Source organism: Montipora capricornis, unplaced genomic scaffold (genome assembly GCF_036669925.1).
Source record: "Montipora capricornis isolate CH-2021 unplaced genomic scaffold, ASM3666992v2 scaffold_146, whole genome shotgun sequence".
NCBI classification, from domain to species: Eukaryota; Metazoa; Cnidaria; class Anthozoa; order Scleractinia; family Acroporidae; genus Montipora; species Montipora capricornis.
The window spans coordinates 12,760-33,159 of record NW_027179909.1 but is presented as its reverse complement, the minus strand read 5'-3'; the positions used below and the strand labels follow the sequence as shown (position 1 = coordinate 33,159).

Sequence of the window (20,400 nt, the reverse complement as noted above, 5' to 3'; positions counted from 1 at the left end):
ACACACATTTGTGATTACGGCTAACAAGTCCACAAGTTAGCCATAAGTCAGGCAAACTATAAACGCATGCCGTAGATGGTCAATCTAATTATACTTATGTCTGATAGGGGACTGAAATAGTTTTACATATAGGACATCAGTGATTTTCTGTAAGTTCCTCTACATTTGCCTCCCTCACATGCTTATTACTGAGCCGATTTCAGTGAGAATATCAAGTACTGTCCATAGGGTTGGGGGAAGTGGCAGGGCATTTTCCAGTTTTAAATTTGTAATGCGATTAATGAAGTTGTTATAATTTCTGTTATGAAAGGGCATGGTTGGCAGGTCAAAAAAGCTGTTCAGAAGTGATAAATTGCTAACCGACCCTATACTACTTGAGGAGGAGACCCACAGCAAGCAACCACTCTCTAATATCAAAATATCAAATTGTATAACAGTCCCCAAACCAGAAGATTTCAAACAGCAAATACAAATAAATAGATTTAGTGCGGGTTTCATAATTCTGCGGAATCTTACCTTCAAGCCATAAGTGCCTAACTGCGTTTTGCCTTCCATCAAGCAAATTTCCGAACATAGCCGGGAAGATTGACTCCGCCTCTCGAAAGTGAATTGCAGCTCAAACATCATGGATATGTTTTTAGAAATTCTTCAGCAAAAAGACTCGTACAGCTTCCAACGCTTTCCATCGGCGTTGAGTTTGAATATACGTATGTACCATGGGAACCAAAGATGCCGATTGGTGGGTTAGCAACGCATCAATTTATTTTATCATCTGTGGGTTGGCTTTGGAAGTTTGATTGATGGAAGTCAAAACGCGGTCTGGTGTAAACTTAATCTTAAGATATCAGAGGAAGATATTCCGTACGAAAATTTGTGGCCTGAGTGAGCGAGATTCGGGCCCGATTCGGGCCATAAAGCTGTTTTTAAGGCAAGAACTGAGCGAGACAAAGCGAGACAACCATTTTGTCGCGCTTGTGCGACTGAGCCAGACATTAGTTTGGTTTGATTATCGCCGATAGTGTGGCGTGAGTGAGCGAGAAAAAGTGAAACCCCAGTTTATTCATTTACGCCGCTGTAACGAGACATTTGTCACGCTGTATTATCGGTGAAACTCAGGCTGCTCACTTGTAGAATTCGATACATAAGTGCTCCCTACTTGTTATTCGATAAGAAAAGATTAGTAGAAATAGATCAGGGAGTACTCAAAAATGCAAATCAGTTACTTAACTCTGGCTGTCGTTCTAATGTATTATATTATTTGCTGCATTTCTGTACGTGTAGTCCGTCCCCGGGTAAAAGGTGAGCAAGCCATTTTTAACGCTCTGAATTTTGAGCTAAAATACGTATATGGCTGGATATTTATTCCAAGTGATACATTTAGCGTGATACCCACCCGCATCCGGAGAGGTAAGTTCAAAATAGCTTAGCACGTTCAGGAGAAGCAATCTACATGTAGCTACCTCAAGACAGCATTATCCTGCTTGCCCAAAACGGAGGATAATTTTTTAATGGTAGGAATTGCTTGTCGCTGGACGGAAAACCTTTAAGAGGGAAGAGCAATGTTTGAGTTTCGGCTATCGATAATTAAATATTTGTAACCGCTTTTGGCGCGCGTTTCAGTTTAACTTAACTGTGCATTTCACCAAACATCTGAATCGCTACACAGATGCAGAGCTTTTTCTTCCCATTTAGGACAGTAATCAACCAGATCAAAACAGCATTTATTTGCTCTAATTAATATTGCTGGAAACAATTTTCTCTTTTATGAAATAGATTTTAAACAATGTATGAAGATTTAAAATAAATGAGAAACTAGAAACGACCTCGCTATCTGATCACAGATCACTGTGGAAACCTGGCTACTAACATGCCTACCTTATTATGGACACTTTGAATGACTTCAGTCGCATTTTTTTCTATGCTAAAAGCTGGTACATTCTTTTTATTTAAGTTACCTTAAACTGAAACATGTTTCTGTCTTACATGACTGTCCACGCAATGATTACAAGGGTCATGTTTACTGTAGGTCGAGGATCGTTCGCTTACTTATTGGCACGGAAACTAAAGATAGTATCTTTCGAATAAGGATAAACTTAGTCTGTTAACCCTTTGGTTGTAACCACTAAAAATGTGATACAAGAATTATTTTGTCGATACACATTTGTTATTTTGCTTCCAGTATCAAAACAAGTCCACAGTGTTGCCGTAAGTCACGCAAACAAAAAAAACAGTGGTACTGTCTATGGGGGTGGGGGGAGTGGCAGGCAGGGGATTTTCTAGTTTATAATTTATAATGGCACTATTAAGGTAGGCATAGTTTCAATTATGGCCTGTGTTGTTTCAGTTTATACTCATTTCAATGTTTCTTATAAATAATACGTCAAAGTACCAGGATAGCGCGATGTACCCTCACCCCCTGACAGATGATACTTCATACCCTCATCGTAATAAGCTGAGAAATAAGCTTGTGAGTCAGACAAATACGGAGAAACTTACAGAAAATCACTTATGTCTTACATGTATACCTATTCAGTCCCCTATCAGGCATCATAATAAAATTGACCATCTACGGGCATCCGTTTACTGTTTGCGTGACTTACGGCTAAATTGTGGACTTGTTTTGAAACTGGAAGATGTGTGCTGACAGAAAAATGCGTGTATCACATTTTTAGTGGTTACAACCAAAACATGGACGCTTGCTATAACCAAAGGGTTAACAGACAGAGTTTCTCGTTCTCCGAAAGATCCTATCTTTAGTTTCCGTGCCAATAAATGCCACTTTTTTTCTGTCGCGCAAGGTCGCACACCATTCAAGCTTCTCATGGCGTTGTGTCTGTTTAAACTTAATCATGTGAGGAAACAACATAGAGCGCCCAAATCTCTGAGTAGCGGTAAGTTTTCCCGGGTTTGTTTCCCGTAATTACCGCTATTAACAAAGGGTCTTAGTTTTCTAACTAAGAGCGGGGTTGTAGTTTTCGTACTACGAAAGCTAAGACCAGGTCTTAGGTCTTAGTTTTCGTAACACCCGAAATTATAAGCCATAAACTAACGTCACGCCCATAAAAATGTATTGTTCATTAGCGTGATTTTTTTGTTTTTTTATGGACCTGAATCTCGCCCGTTTATCGCTCAGAATATCGTCCAAATGTCAGAGTAGTACAAATGTCCCGCTCCATTCTCGCTCATTTATCGTTCAATTTTTATCGCTCCTGTCAGGCTGATTATCGTCACGCTCTGTATCGCTCATCAGCGAGACTTTTTATGGCCCGAATCTCGCCCGCGTCTCGCCCAGAATTTTCGTACGGGATAGAACAGATTCATTTCGAATGCGTTCACTGCATCCCTTAGAAAAATACCAGTCAAGGCAGAACTCCAGACCAAGGAGTTCTATTATAGGACCTATTATAGCCAAATTTAGCTTCTTTCAAGACAAGGAGTATGTTTGGTCTTTTGTTAAAAACTTGCAAAACACGAATATTTCAATAGCGAATGATCTATCCTGGGAAATTGATGAGACACAGAAAACGTTATATCCCATTTTGAAAAAGGCCAAACAGAGAAAGCAAACAGCCTATTTCAAAGTTAATAAGCTAATTATTAACTTTGAAATGGGCAAATCTACAGAGGCAAGGAAACAACCAATCTCCCGTACTACGATCTCATTATGAATACAAGAAACAGCGGAAACTAAAGCTAAAGCAGTCACGGTGCGACAGCACATCAATAGTTAAGTTCTGTTTAAGGTTTATGTGTGATAAGTGTTCAATTATTTAACCCTCATTGTTTAACTAAAAATGTGATTGCTCATTTTTGTCTTATATGACTTCTTCTATAATACCACTTCCCCGATTCAGCTCTTATGACCGAATTTACTTTCTCTCAATGTGAAGGGACTAATGCTGTGTTTACAATTGGGCATTTACCGAGGTAAACGTTTACTGACTAAACCTTGGTACATTTGTACGGTGTTTATACTGTATAGTATGATAATATCACTTCGATTAGCATGGCTAAAAAGAATAGTTAAAGTGCACCTAACCCCAAAATATTTTTTTCGCTAAAATGAATCTTTGCATGTGTTCGAAACACATTGCGGCCATCTTTTCATCTTTCTAACAAATCCTGCCATTTTATAGGCTTCGAAAGTTGCGAAAATCCAAGCATCTTTTGTTAACGACCGAGTCAGAAGGGGAGTGGGTCTATTCCTGATTTGACGTCACAAACTGATTTACATTGCATTAACTCTTTGTAAAAATGCATGCAAAGTAGATTGTGATGCCAAATCAGGAATAGACCTACTCCCCTTCTGACTTTGTCGTGAACAAAAGATGCTTGGTTTTTCGCAACTTTCGAAGCCTTTAAAATGACTGGATTTGTTAGAAAGATGAAAAGATGGCCGCAATGTGTTTCGAACAGGTGCAAAGATTCGTTTTAGCGAAAAAAATATTTTGGGGTTAGGGGCACTTTAACTGAAATGATGGCACCTGGAAAAGGTATTTGACATATCATCTAGAACGCTTTGGCGGCCTTTTCTTGTTTCATTGCAATTATGATGTTACCATCCTTCCATTGAATATTTCTCTATTCTATCTAGAACTTCTGCAGTGGTGTTCAGAATTTAGGGATACGCTCTCTTCAGAAAAAGACTGGCGTTATATTCTTTGGAATAACAAACAAATACTCATTTTAAAACAGTTAAGTATAAAAGCTATTTCGAAGATGGTGTAGTTCATATCAGTGATCTATCCTTTGATTTGAATAACAAAGATTCCTTTTCCCTAGTTTCTAACAGGATTTCTAACTAATTTTCTAGTTTGGGCAGGTCTTTGACATTCCATTCCTTCCATTTTAAAAAATAGTACTTATAAATCAAGAACAACTGAACTTTCTCTAAAAACTGACTATACTATAGTTGATGTAACAAAGAAGAAATCTAAAAGATTATTTTACTTTACTTGTAAGCAGAAAGGCTCTTTTTCCAACTATTGTAAAGAAGCTGCAAAATGAATTTCATTTTACACTCGACAAATTTTTACGATCCCGCATAGTGTTGCTCTTGAAGCACATGTTAAGGCATTTCAATACAAAATTCTTCTTTCCATTCTTTACACTAATGCTAAACTTTACAAAATTAGCTTTAAAATGAATGAATCGTGCCCATCTCTGCCCTTACTTGATACATTTCTGGCGTGACTTCGAAGAATTCTGGCACCAACTTATAAAGGAAAACATTCGACTTTCGTTACAAGATGTTTTAGTTGGAATGATACCACAAAACTCCCCTTCTGCTAAGCTGCTAAACTATCTAATTATGATTGGGAAATCGTACTTTAGAACAATTTTACGTGCTTACTAAATGTTCTAACAACTTTGATTGCCTAATTAATGAGATGCATTCTATAAGAAAATTTAAGCCATCCCTAAACGTGCAAACGGACTCGATTCGCGCAAAGGTATTCACTTGAAGAACTTATGATCCTTTGTTATTATGCTAATTCGTAGAGACTATAGGAATCAAATCTTCGCATCACTTACTCACTTTGCCTTGAGAATAGTGTCACGATGACGCCGAAACGTCGGCTTTCAACGTTAATATTAGTAATATTAGTTGTAATATTATAATGTAGGTGGGTAACTAATTTGCCGTATTAATATCAATTTCTTTTTTAATATTAAAATAAAATAAAATAAAATAAAAACAATGGCCGAATACCACTTTTTTCCATTTAAAGTGAAACACATACTGCTAAAAAAAAAAGAAAATGGCATTTTATCCAGCAACAACTACTGCTTAGCAAAATATTTCAAGATCCCCCGATGGTTTTGTACAAAAGAAGCAGATCCTTAAAAGACATACTCGTTCGAGCCAAATTCTAAGCTGGCTAAAACACAAGGATAGGAGGTGTGTAGGCCTGTCACCTCCATTGTTATTACAGTTGTAGCTAAGTTACCGGGCCTAAGAATGGAAGTGAGGCTGCCGATGACCCTGTTTTGATACAAAGCTTTGTGCTTTTCTAATGTTAATGTAGACTAATTAGAATTACAAAAGCCAAATTTACATGACAAAGGCAGTGAGGTCTGTATCAATACAAGGTCACTGGCAGCCTTGCAGCCATTCATAGGCTAGGTCACTGAGCAAACAACTGTAAAGTGGCCTATTTCAGGAATATGCATAAAGGAGTAATAGGTTTTATAATTAAAAATAATAATAATAAAATTTAATTGTCATTAGTAAAGAAGGATTGCTTATTATCCAAAATAGTAATCTTCACAATTTTATTCATGATGTAAATAACATAAGAACCTATCAGCAATTACAACCTGTTTATAAGGTGTGGCAGTTTCTTGATATATGGACAGCAAAACTTGTAGCATAACTTAATTGTGCCCTATCCCTTCGGCTAATGCACATTAATTTGGCTAAAAAAGGCTCAGCAAACGGGAGAGGACAAAACGCGGACCCCTACTCCATGGAGTACCCTATGGAGTACCTAAATGGAGTACACCTAAAATTCATTTATTGGTCAAATTGAATACTTTATCAAAAAGGTGAAGCATTTAGATGCACATACCTTTATTTATTTCAAGCTTTCCAGCTCTCCGATTGCAGTTCACGGATTGGCCGCCATCTTGAAGTTTCATAGGTATTTCGTGTATCCCTAGGGTATTACACAAAGCGTGTACCCCTGCATACTCATTCAGGCCAGTGTATGCCCATATATACCCCTATGGAATGGAATGGAATGGAAAACTTTATTTGTACATGATAATTTCATCAGATTAAAAATGGGCATATATGGGCATATATGGGCATATATGAGCATTAGGGGCATAGATGAGTATATATGGGTATTACAGGGGCATACATGGGCATGTGTGGGTATATACTGTATACTACAGGGGCATAGATGGGTATGTTATGGGCATACACAGGCCTGTATGGGCATACAGGGGGTATAGGGGTTTGCATGAATATTTGTTTAAATACTGTACCAAAAACATAATACCCTACATTAAGGGATACATGAAATACCTACGAGGTTTCAAGATGGCAGCCAATTCGTAAACTGCATCAAACTAACAATCGGAGAGCTGGAAAGCTCGAAATAAATGAAGATATGTACATCTAAATGCCTCGCCATTTAATAAAGTATTTAATTTGACCAATAAATGATTTTTAAGGGTACTCCATTTAGGTACTCCATAGGGTACTCCATGGAGTAGGGCTCCGCGTTTTGTCCTCTCCCTCAGCAAACTAGGCTAGGGTTAGGGTTAGGGTTAGGGTTAGCACCCTGAGGAGAAGTCCCAACTCATACATTGTTCTCAAACTACAAACATACGAGCAGCAAACCACCAGTACAATGAGTTGGGTTCTTGCCTAACAGGCTCATATGGATGCCACTGAGCAACCAGGTTGATTGAATGGGAACAAAAATTTGGTTTTATCAACGGAGTTGATAATGTAAATTGGCCACCGTACAGAGATTCTAAAAGCTGACGTTTCGAGCGTTAGCCCTTCGTCAGAGCGAATCCAATGGGAAATTGATTGTTTTATTTCAGGAGGGTTAAGACAAATTTATCCAAAGTAATTTGTGTATCTGCGGACAAAACATTTTTATGATATCCAAATGTGAAATCTCATGTGTCGAAGCCAAGAACGAGTTTCAATATCGAGAATAACTAGATATCACGTCTTCTGTACACGTTCGACGCACTTAGCTAAACTAATAAAACTGCAAAATAGTTGTTCTTGAAAAAAAAAACCTAATAAAAAACGTCAAAAAAATTAAAAATTCGCGATATATATTTAGAAGTCCGATACATATTTCGATCTACGATCCTCGTCAGTTGTCCGCCCTTTAAAAATACGTATATCGTTCATGTAAGAGACATTGGAATGGTCAACGCTTTTCCATATACGTCATCACGAGACATCTCATCTCGGTGGAAACACGCGAATCTGAATTACTGTGTTTCTCTCTACAATGCTTCCACAAGGCCGATCGTTCCTCCTTATTGCTGAGCGATTTTGAGTGTCATTTCCCTCTAGTGTACGCGTTCCTCGATGTAGAAGACCCATTGATGAACTCTAAAAACGAGTGGAACTATTTTCAGGTTCCGCGTGCCGTAGTTACGCGTGGACGCGTTGTTCCACCGAGATGAGATGTCTCGTGATGACGTACTTGATGTCTGAGAAAGCGGGGACCATTCCAATGTCTCTTACATGAAGGGTATACGTATTTTTAAATGGAGGACGACTGACGAGGATCGTAGATCGAAATATATATTGGACTTCCGCGATTTTTAAAATTTTTTGACGTTTTTTATTAGGGGTTTTTTTCAAGAACAACTATTTTACACTTTTATTAGTTTAGCTAAGTGCGTCGAACGTGTACAGAAGACGTGATTACAGTGAGTCATTCTAAGGCTTCGGATACTATGGATTTATCAGGGTCGTAACATGGTATATGGGCTCAGGGCTCAAAGCCCAAAATATGACTGGGATCAGGGCTCAGAGGAAAGGGCTCAGGGCTCAGAAGGGTGGAATCAGGGATCACAAGGCTTTTGAGCTCGAATCAGGGATCAGATTTATCAGGGCTCAGGGATCAACATTTTGAGGAAAATGAGGCTCAGGGATCATGGACCATGTTACGACCCTGATTTATCATGAGATTCCTCAGGAGGCGAAGCTCCCCCATTTCCCTTGTCTTTAGTCCCAGAGCCACCCTACTCTCTATCCTAATCTAACTGATTGGTTCCTAAACATGGAAGCTAGAGGCTTATTGCATGGAATATTGTCATTGCCAGGGTTGAATTGGCCCATTTGTGTGGGAGAAAGAAATATTTTAAATAATAAAGAAAATTTCAACTGCTGGGTTATACAAAATGATCAATATCTTAAATTTGTGTATCTGCAAACAAAACATTTCCATCATATCAAAATGATACTGTCTGTTAATAAAATTTATATCGGTGAATAAACTAAGCAAAAACAGAATCCAAAGGCAATTATTGCAGGATTAATTTTGAGATTTCTGGAAGACAAATGCATCTTAAATACACTTTCTATGGACACAATAGAAACGTTCACCCTTCACGACTTCAGGTGTTATGTCCTGTGGTTCGAACTTTGTCAAGACACTACTTTCTATGGAGAGCGACGCCAGGATTCTCCTCATGGCCGACATGGTTTGCCGAGCAAACTCAATCTGCTTGAGTCGTTTCGTGCGCAAACCTTTCTCGAGATTTGATTGGTTGCCAAAATTGCTAGTCGATAATTAATCGATATCAGTAAGATATTATAGTATCACCCAACTAGTGGACTATAAATGCAAATCCTGCATTTTAATAGAGGTGTAACGATACATCGAACTATCGATCCATCGTGATTGTAAGTGTTCCGATAGCAATACATCAATACCAAGTTTAACTAGACCCTCCGTGGGGGTACCCTGGGTTACCTGTGGTACGTGCACCGTTCCAGACAATTTTTTCAAGTTGGGGGGTCATTAAGACCATTTAAGGGGTCACCCAGAAGTCATACCAGCAGAGGCCCTTTGGCTCACAGGTTCTCACACGTTCGTACGACGAAAAAAATCTGTCCTTGCGTAATATGCAGCTTTAACAGTGCACGATATTGTTTTGGCGGGGGTGATTCTCTATCATTGTAGTGCCATGGTAGAAGCCTTGGGTAAATAGCCTGAGAAGACATGTGGTTACTAGAAAAGTACTGAACCCAGAAAGATTGAAGAAAATAAAGGGTAAGTGAGAAACATTGGCTTCTGGGCTGACATGTTGATAAACTTCTTTTCACCACAAGTTTAAGCGTGCCCCCTGAGCATCTGACAACTTTGTAATACTAAAGTTTACTGCAGTTAAGCCCTCTCCGGCGGGATTAGTGTCTGGATGGGTGACCAAAAACATATACGCCTTCGTAAAACAGAAGCATTGGACCGAAAATACTATTAACGCTAACAAATGCGGACTTAGCAAGGTACAGATTTTGTTAGCTTGCTTTATGCAAAAACAAATATTGATGCAAAAGTAAATAAATATTGATACACAGTTTTCAGAAAGAGCAGAAGGAAGTTTCCAGGACGGTCGCTCGAGAATAACATATTTACGACATGAAAACAACATTAATTTTGAAACGTGAATATAAAATATAAACAGTTACAATCAGCGACAAACATTTTGGGAGACTTTTGCTACGTTCAATTTTGTTATTGTACGTTTTGGCTGCACAAATAACTTAATCGCAAAATCGAAAGTGACATCACCGGAATTCAGCGGGCGCCGTGATCACTAGTCATGACTAGTAAGTTACCGCGGCATGTTTACTTGCCAAACAGTGAAGCATCTGTGTCAAATGATGGCAAGATACCGGGTTTTCGTAAGTTTCTTTTTCTGTCAAGTGTTATAAAGTTTGACTATAATAAATGAGCGAATTCAAAACAAAGATCACAATCGCCCACCATTGTTTCTGCAAAGTCAAAAATTTACTCTCCAAGACGAGGTTATTTATCACCAGGTAATTCCAGCATTTTGGAAATAGTAGCTACTTTATTATTCACCGGCGTCACAAATTTTTGCTGATTTTGGGGCTCATTTTGTTGAAACTCAAGCACGCTTCCAGCAGACCTGTTTATTTTCATGAAACCTTTCCTGCTTACAGAGTATACTAAAAATATCCTCCCGTATCACGTTTCAACCTTAAGCTCTAAAATTCAATACACAACATGATATTATAATTCACAAAGGCAGAAAATATCACAGAATCCTTTTTCCAGCGAAATATTTTATTAAAACAAACAACATAAGATGCACTAAAACACCATTCGCGTTGCAATGACTTTCCATTGCTGGTTAACGAGAATAACAAACTCACGAGGCAGAATGTATATTTATATTTATAATAAAGTTTCTATATAACGCGCGCTCTCATTGGTTTAAACAGCGTGCTTTATGAGAGTACAAAGCACGGAACAAACGAAAGCCCACGCCATCATTCGCAGAAATGGCAGATGAATTTCCGAATTTTACCTTGGGTATTATTGAAGCTGTCAGTTAAAGGCTTGCTCAGATATTCTGTCAAGTGCTTTGGATGGAAGACCTCAACCGTCGCCCGGTCCAGCAGTTCTTTCAAGCTCAGAAAGTCCTCACGCTGGAGTTCTTCATTTACAAAATTCCCAACAGGTTTTCAGATTCCAGCCGCAAGCAATGAAGAGTTTGTTTTCCAGTTGTCATGTCGGAAACGTGCAGGTTTTCATGGGCAACAATTCGGCCGGTTTTCACTGAACTTAATCATTTAGATCCTCTTTTTTGCTGTTTTTTACGGACTGAAACCGAACATTGAGGCACTTGTTTTTCCATAAATTCTAATTTTGTGTGATTTTCCAGTTGATTGATGTTTTGACAAGCCTTTGTTTCATTAACCAATCAAATAATCTTAAACATTCTTACAAGCGCGCTGATTGGTCCAAAGTAGCGTGCTTTATCAGAGTATAAAGCACTGTGCTGACGACATCTCAGTTCGCCACAAGCAGCGCGCGCTTTGAAAATAAAGTAGAATTTTTGAAGAAAATTACTTGTTTTTTATCATAAAACAAATAAAGAAGCCTTGACTGTGCTCTGTTCTGTTGTAAAGCACTTAGGAAGCGGCTAGAGCACTCAAGAAGTAGGGAGAAACACTCGCCTATCGGCTCGTGTTTCCCCCTACACTTCTTTCGTGCTCTAGCCGTTTCCTGCGTGCTTTACAACAGAACAGAGCACAGTCAAGGCTTCTTTATTTGTTAATTAATTAAGTTAGCACATCACAAAAACGCTAACCTCATTTTGACACGAAAATGCTTTACTTTTGCCATAAAAACTATCCAGTTAAGCTCGCATATTATAAAACATGATGAATTCATAAAGGCCACCTTTTCCAGCGAACAATTTTTTGAAACAAACAACATATTTGCTCTTGGAGGCGAAAACCTCTTCCTATTTCATTACGTGCGTGAAGACAAGAAACTCAATCGTGTCAAATTACCATGTACTTCAGGTTCAAACCCTTTCCTGAAGAACATTTTCCTTGAATAACAAGAAAATGCTTTACTATTGCCATAAAAACTATCCAGCACACATATCATAAAACATGATGAATTCATAAAGGCCACCTTTTCCAGCGAACAATTTTTTGAAACAAACAACATATTTGCTATTATAATAAAGTTTCTATATAACGCGCGCTCTCATTGGTTTAAACAGCGTGCTTTATGAGAGTACAAAGCACGGAACAAACGAAAGCCCACGCCATCATTCGCAGAAATGGCAGATGAATTTCCGAATTTTACCTTGGGTATTATTGAAGCTGTCAGTTAAAGGCTTGCTCAGATATTCTGTCAAGTGCTTTGGATGGAAGACCTCAACCGTCGCCCGGTCCAGCAGTTCTTTCAAGCTCAGAAAGTCCTCACGCTGGAGTTCTTCATTTACAAAATTCCCAACAGGTTTTCAGATTCCAGCCGCAAGCAATGAAGAGTTTGTTTTCCAGTTGTCATGTCGGAAACGTGCAGGTTTTCATGGGCAACAATTCGGCCGGTTTTCACTGAACTTAATCATTTAGATCCTCTTTTTTGCTGTTTTTTACGGACTGAAACCGAACATTGAGGCACTTGTTTTTCCATAAATTCTAATTTTGTGTGATTTTCCAGTTGATTGATGTTTTGACAAGCCTTTGTTTCATTAACCAATCAAATAATCTTAAACATTCTTACAAGCGCGCTGATTGGTCCAAAGTAGCGTGCTTTATCAGAGTATAAAGCACTGTGCTGACGACATCTCAGTTCGCCACAAGCAGCGCGCGCTTTGAAAATAAAGTAGAATTTTTGAAGAAAATTACTTGTTTTTTATCATAAAACAAATAAAGAAGCCTTGACTGTGCTCTGTTCTGTTGTAAAGCACTTAGGAAGCGGCTAGAGCACTCAAGAAGTAGGGAGAAACACTCGCCTATCGGCTCGTGTTTCCCCCTACACTTCTTTCGTGCTCTAGCCGTTTCCTGCGTGCTTTACAACAGAACAGAGCACAGTCAAGGCTTCTTTATTTGTTAATTATTGCGTGCGTGAAGGCAAAAAACTCAATCGTGTCAAATATGCGCAATATTACAACAAACTAAAATTTCAGGATCAAACCGTTTCCATGAAGAACCTTTTCCTTGAATAATGAAGCACAAAATAGACGACAAGCTTTCTTTCAAATAATTCTTGGCTGTCACATTTCCAATTTTTTTTTTACCTCAAGACTGTGCAGAGTTGATCACAGATCCACTTAAGGTGTTCGATTCGTTCAATCATTCTCTGTTTTTGTTGAACCCATAAGTTACCAGAGAATTTTCCATTTGGTTTCAGTGTTCTACATAACAGCCGCCCACCACTTGGTAAATATTATTTTAGAAATGCAGCTCACTTTGGTTTCTGCTCGACGGCGACAGATTGTTGTCGAAGTCCATTACTCGTCGCTTTTCAGATTCCAGGTGTTGGTTTTCACCGCCTGGCTAGTTTATCCAACTGACTTTCCATTATTGAGCTCCATAAGGGTATATTTTGTTTAAGGATCCACTAAAACGCCATTCGCGTTACATGAATTTCGACGCCATTGCAGGCTAAGTTAATGATTCTACTGTGTCCATCAGAGAAATCTACGCAGTTCCACTACCCTCTCCATCCTAAGAAAATAAGCGCAGAAGGCTCTATGCACAAAGGTACCACCTACCAGGGAAGTGACAGGCAAGACTTTTACCGACACGGAAGTAAAAAAAAAAAACACCGAACAAATACCAGACACTTTTACACTGGCAACCTAGTAACTATCGATAATAATCGCGGCAGTTTCATAAAATATCGATAGTTACACTGAAGCCACTTCCTTGAATTAAGAAATTCCCCTTTTCTTCTCGTCTGTCTGTGGGTCACCTCGCAGCTCTTACAAGGCCTCACCTGATTGGAGACCACCCTTGAGGTTTAACAAAAGAACAAATAACAGAAACAATGGATCCTAGGCCTAAAACAAAAGGGTTAGGTTTTAGGCCTAGGGTCCATTGTTTCTGTTATTTGTTCTTTTGTTAAACCTCAAGGGTGGTCTCCAATCAGGTGAGACCTTGTAAGAGCTGCGAGGCTACCGCTGTCTGTGCTGTTCATTATTCCAAGTATAAGGGACACTTTTACGCCAAAACAATCTTCCCCGACAAGGCCCGCCATGTTTGTTTTCTAAATTCGCCTCCAGGCTCTTACCCGCATTCAAAATGACGGCAAAACATTTATTGTTCCCCCTCTAGGAAGCATTGCGACATCCGATCCAGTTGCTCTGTGGCTTCTCAAAAGCTAAACATGGCCTGTGAAGAATCTCACTATTTTATATACCTGCCAACTCTCCCGGTTTTCCCGGGAGTCTCCAAGTTTTTCATCAAATCTCCCGGTCTCCCGGTTAAGCCACCAAATCTCCCGGGAACTACCTACCGTGGCTTTTTTCCAATTTTTGTTTCACTAACAAGTTCGTTATTTTCGCGATTTCATAAAAGAAAATAAAGCAAGAAGAGGATTTAGTGCTCTTATTTAGTGCTTTTATTTGATCGGAAAACGTAAATCAGCGGGAGCAATCAAATTTATACATATTTAACGAGTATCGTAACTGGTCAGAAATAAACCAATCATATCGCACAATACATAGAAAATTAGCGCGGCTTTCGCACACTGTTTACATCTGATCTGTCGAAGCGAACATGGCCAACGTGGATTTCGATTCACTTCAAAAGGAATTCTTAGGCGCCCTTCCCTCGGGTTTTGAGGGGGTGAAAAACCTTGCTTTGCAGAAAGTGGAGAAGATTACTCCTCTAGCTGGAGTCCAGCCATTTGCAAACACACAAGGTAAGCTACTTTTATGGGTGTTCTTTTGAAATTTGAGTGGGTTAGAGCTGCAAGTCACCATTCCAAATAGTTTCCATAAAACTTTACTTCTGAAACATTCATGAATTGGAAGCTTTTCTAATTTTCTAGTGCCTAAAGTTTCCAATTCATGACTGAATTTTACAGAAGCACAGGTTGTAAAAACTATTTTAAATCACTTTTCCACACAAACACTGTTAATTTCAGACGTATTTGCCTTCTCATTATTGATAAGATGGCTTCCAAAACCATCATGATAAGATCTATTCAGGCTGCAAACTCACTCAAACTCATTATTACTCGAACTCTGCTTTGATAGATCTCACGCATTCAGACAAGTTTCCCACGCCCAACTGACCATAGTGAGTATAATTGCTTAAAAACCAATTAAATAGAAATTCAATTTTTTTTTCGGCGAAAAACAGTTGGTGAGCCCTGTTTTGAAGTCGTCAAAAATCCTTCTACACCCTCGGTTATCTTCGGAAGTCGTCGGGAATCTTCAGCAATCGTCGGAGGTTATCGGAAATCTTCGGCGATCTTCGGAAGCCTTCGGAAATCCTCGGACGAAAATTATCTAGACGTCTCCAGATTTTCGTACTCTGGGGGTTGGCAGGTATGATTTTATTACATTTGTTAATATTTCTAATGAATGATTCACAAACTTAAAAAACTCTTCTGAAGTGAGTATAGTATGTGAGAGTCAATTTGTATTCAAAAATGTGTTACAGTACTTTGCTTTAACGGTTGTTGACAGTTCAAGTTAATAAGACTGAAGTGAGATGTTGATAGGCATTTCTGTGACATACTATTATATTCAATTTACATAATAAAATGCAGAAAATCAGTGGATTTTTATTTTTTTTCTCAATTTTCTATAACTTGCATTGTACAGGGAAGATGGAAAGGGGCATTTATATCAAACATATCCTTTTATCTCAATGAAATACTGATTGTCACACTAAAATGTCGCTATAGCAACAGTATTGCAATAGTATCACCACTATCGCAATACTATTGCAATGGTGTTTCAACTATCGCAATACCAGCGCAATAGTCACCCCTACATTTTAAGGACGGTGCCTACTTTTGTTATTGCGCATACGTTCTGCGCATCTCGAGATACTCGGGTTTCCTATCGGTGATGCTTACCAAAACAGGGATATTGTTGCGCGGCTTAAAACTATCTGGAGAAAGTAGATCTTAGTAATTTCTCTTGGTATCCAAAGAGAAAAATACCTTTGAATTAGTAGGCACCGTCCTTAATAGGCCATTTTCGAAATATCAGTATTCAGCTTGATAGTGAGGCAGAGGGGACAAAAACAATAGAAATAAGTTGGAATGGATGTAAACAATATTAACATATCATCCACTTTCCTTTGTCTTGGTCCTTTAAACCTCTCTTTCAAGCTGAATTTTAATATATGGAAAGTGGACTATTGGCTACGCTGCTGAAGGACTATTAGTAATAGTCCTCGAGCAGCGAAAAGCGTGACGCTTTCTTTCGTTTTATTCCCAAATAAATATTTCTTCAACTTGCATTTGCTAACTCTATTATTGCCGTTTCTGTCCAACTAGTTGGGTGATACTAAAACAATTAGACCCTTTGCCCTCAAGGGCCACGGGTGACGGGTCAATAGTTTACACGTAGCCCCTCGCAGGCTACAGGTCTAATTGTTAATTAGCACTAGTGAAAGAAACGAAACCGGCCTAGCAGGAACGATTCGTGGATTAACAATTGCGATTGAAGTTGATCGTGACTCTGTACTTTGACGGTGACGATTTTTGCCTAGCAGTTACGATTACAATTTAACATCAAAGATCTCTGTTTTTGCAGTTACGATCATAGTTTAACACCAAAGATTAGTAGTAATTCTGCTCTCACGATTGTGGTTTGACACCAACGACTGGTACTTCTGCACCAACGATTGTGGTTCAAAACCAACGATCAGTAATCCTGCAGTAACGATTGTTTGTTTAACAGCAACGATTATTAATCCTGCACCAACGATTGTAGATTTACACCAGCCATTTGTAATTTTGGCACAAATTGCTCTCCATAAGAAGTAGATCTAAAATGATTTTCTTCTCTAGTAAGGCCTTTTTGTAAGGATTTGATCCAGTAACATCGCAATCGGAAAAAATTGGTTGTTGGTAAATTTTATTTTTCAACAAATGTATAAATTTAAAAGAATTAACACCACAAAAGTTTCTCAAGGTTGCGTTAAGTGTAATGATGTTAAAACTTGGATTAGAAATTGTAATAGACCAATTTGCCATGTTACTAGTTGCAAATGCAACTTTTGTAAAATTTTTACATAATTCATTCAACTCATTTGTTACAATTTCGTTGTTAATGTATAAGATTGGGATTTTTTTCTTTTTTTGGTGACCTTGTAGAATAAAAGAAATTTGTCTGTTTTCTTTCAAAGCTAGTGTCCCATGAATTGTAAAAGGGACAAAAAAAAGGCCGAATATGTTTAGGTGAACTAATTGATCTTTCAAATTTAACAGTGTGAAGATTATTTGTTGTCGAAATCGTAAGCACAATCAATAAATATCCGTCAATAACATCATTGGTTGAGTTACCCAAATGTGGATCTAAGGCGAAATTTTATGTCGAAACTAAACAATTTCCAGACAAATACATTGAAAAATATGTGATGTTTAACAAGGGTGATGGATTATCAGAAGGGATAGAAGGAGACCACGAATACTGGAGGAAAGGACTGAACTGAAGAAGCATCAGGTATAGGGGACTAATGCTAAAGCAAGACCAAAAATGGCCACAAGTTCCATCAACACTTTTCAACGAGCTAATAATCAAAAAAGTAAACCTTAAACAAGCCTTGAAATCTAATTGGCTAAATTTGTTTTAGAGTTCCTTTCTCATTGGCTGGGGAAATGGTGCAATTTAGAGCAAAAAAAGTGCGATTTGGGAATACATCGCACTGCTGAGAGCAGCAGGATCAGCAGTGATTTCTAAATGGATGTAATAAACAATTTTATCAGTTTTGGACAATTTTTTTTGTGAGATGGGCCAAAAAAATTGTTCATCTTACTAAGTTTTTCAAATACAGGCGAAAATTACTGAATGCTGATTGGCTGAGGCAGAGAGCATTTTTTTTTGTTAATCACGCGGGCGCAGTGAGGGCACTTTTTAGTTCACAAGAATTAAGGCATGATCTTTTGATCCGGATTGGTTGGCAATTGCTCGGCAAGAGCAAGAGAGGTTACAAAACAATCTTTCTTCCAGATTCTAACTCTGATATACACATACCATATATCCAATGATGTAATTAAGGCAAAAATTCTGATTTAGAAATGATACCAAGAGACCTCGAATACTAATCCAAGATAACACACAAAAAAATTAATAATAATTTCCTCATAAAAGCATTTAATGTTATGCCCATCACCCACTTACTTCTATTTTAAATCGGATTCTTGTCTTTTTTGCCGGGCGTAGTTTTGAAAATCAAATAAATTGACTTTCTAATATGAGAACTTACTGCAGAAGGTCTTTGGTTCGTCTCCTGCCAAGTGGAAGTCGGATTTATCCCGAGTAATCCCTAGTCACAACCGATCGAAAAAATATCTCTTCGAGGACAAGTTGCAATGCAATCAGAACTTGTTTGCATAGCATGGGAAATTTATTCATAAGAAAAAGATATAAGTAAAAATGAACGACTTACCACTCTTGGTCCAGACGAATCCTTTTCAAAAGCCAAAGTTTCGTCTCGTAACTCTAAAAATTTTAATTTAATGTGGTTATCTACTGCCAAGTCTGTCAGTAAAACATTATCTTGGGGGATATAACTTTCTTAACACAAATAAATTATGCCTACCCAAACACCGAGGATCGAGACCAAATGAATGTAAATTTTAAAAAGCTGAAGACTGATACAACACTTACTTACTTTCTCGTTGTGCAAGGAAAGAATAGAGGGTAGCATAGTTCGATGAAACGAGCAACAAATAATAACTTGGTTGCAAATAAATTAATGGTTAAGCAATATTGGATGCATCATTCGCAACTGATCATGAGTGACGGTGATCACTTCAGAAAATAAACATAAAGCATTCTAAAAGAAAAGAGGTTAAAACAGATCTAAAAACGTTAAAAAACTAAATTTTCAGCCCCCTTCTGCGACCTCCTTCAGAGAAATGTACTAAGCAAGTTACGGAATGCAAATACATAGAACAGGATGTCATTGTTCGTTGCTCCTAACTTTATCCAAACTGAGTCACTTAAATCACTACCTTGATCCAAACTGAGTAAAGAGAAAACAACGAAAACTACCGCAAAAGTCATCAGAACTGGTTTATCACACAAAAATTATTTGTTGGTGTTATTAAGAAAGAGTAACAGTGAGCAACTTACCAATTGGATGCTAATTATCGATGAGAGGTCCTCCACGACAAGAAGTGACTCTGCAAAGTTTTATAATTTAATGTGGTTATCCATGCATTATCGAATCTCACGGTACGAAAACTTTTAACTTTCTTAACACAGATCATTTATGCCTAGTGGCCAAAAAGAGTAGAACTGATGCAGAAAGCTGAAAGGTTCTTAAGAGAAGTAACAAATGGAGCAGGAAAAACAAGAAGTCATTTCTCACTCGAGCAAACTGTGCAACTGATCATTGACTGATTAGAAAGGCACTTCAAGTTGAACACGGATCGAGATGAAATGACTGTTCCATTGCACCAAACAACTGATGGTTTCGTTCCGGGAGGCTCTGGTCTTGCTTAGCTTAAAGTAAAACTTCAAAGGGAGAAGACATTACGGATTTGTTATGGCTGAAATATTCAATGCACTCTTACTCGTCATTTGCTTTGTGCTGACACCCTCGATTTTGAATCTAAGCGGATTAAAAATTTAAAATCTTCTCTGTTCAGGAACAATTCAAGATACATTGTTTACTTACTCTTTCAATGTGTAAGGAAAGAATGCAGGGCAGTATATATAGTTCCGCGATCAAACAAGAATCAAATAATTTATTCCACCCCTCACGCTAATATTATTAATTATCATTCGATGGATTTTTTCCTTCCTTTTTATTGGCCGAGAGCCCACCACGTGACCTGCAAACTGTCTGCAAATAAGTGTTTTGCTGGAAATAATATTCTGCTCATGCGTAATTGATACCACGCTCTTGTGTGAAAATGGCAGTTCGCTTTCCTGAGCTTTCAGAAAAAGATTTAATTGTTGGGAATTGTGAAAAATAAAGTTAATTCAGTTATCGAATGATAAAATTATTATTGAACTCGGTTATCGCAAAATATCGTGATTTGTCAGTGTCTCGCAGATCAATTATTTGCCTCAGCCTTCAACTTCGGCAAATGATTGCCGAAGCCGAAGGCTGAGGCAAATAATTGATCTGCTCGCCACTGACAAATCACGATATTAAGATGTGCTTTTTCCGCATATTCAGTAAACCGCGCAAAAATACCTTTGAATTAGTAGGCACCGTCCTTA

The 20,400-nt window shown here is 38.2% G+C and overlaps 1 protein-coding gene across 6 annotated transcripts in view; it reads right to left on the bottom strand.

Annotated features, from left to right (window-relative positions):
• Positions 1 to 20,400, bottom strand: part of LOC138034647 (tetratricopeptide repeat protein 28-like) — a 35,370-nt gene that overhangs the window by 4,300 nt on the left and 10,670 nt on the right. For 3 of the 6 annotated variants that reach the window (XM_068881855.1, XM_068881860.1, XM_068881857.1), the window contains 2 exons: positions 19,303 to 19,352; positions 18,614 to 18,666 (listed from right to left, as the gene is read on the bottom strand). The gene's annotated coding sequence lies outside the window, so the exon portion shown is untranslated. Of the gene's footprint in view, positions 1 to 6,572; positions 6,727 to 18,613; positions 18,667 to 19,302; positions 19,353 to 19,849; positions 19,898 to 20,400 lie in introns of those variants that run through there. The other 3 variants (XM_068881859.1, XM_068881856.1, XM_068881858.1) reach the window with 3 other exon arrangements.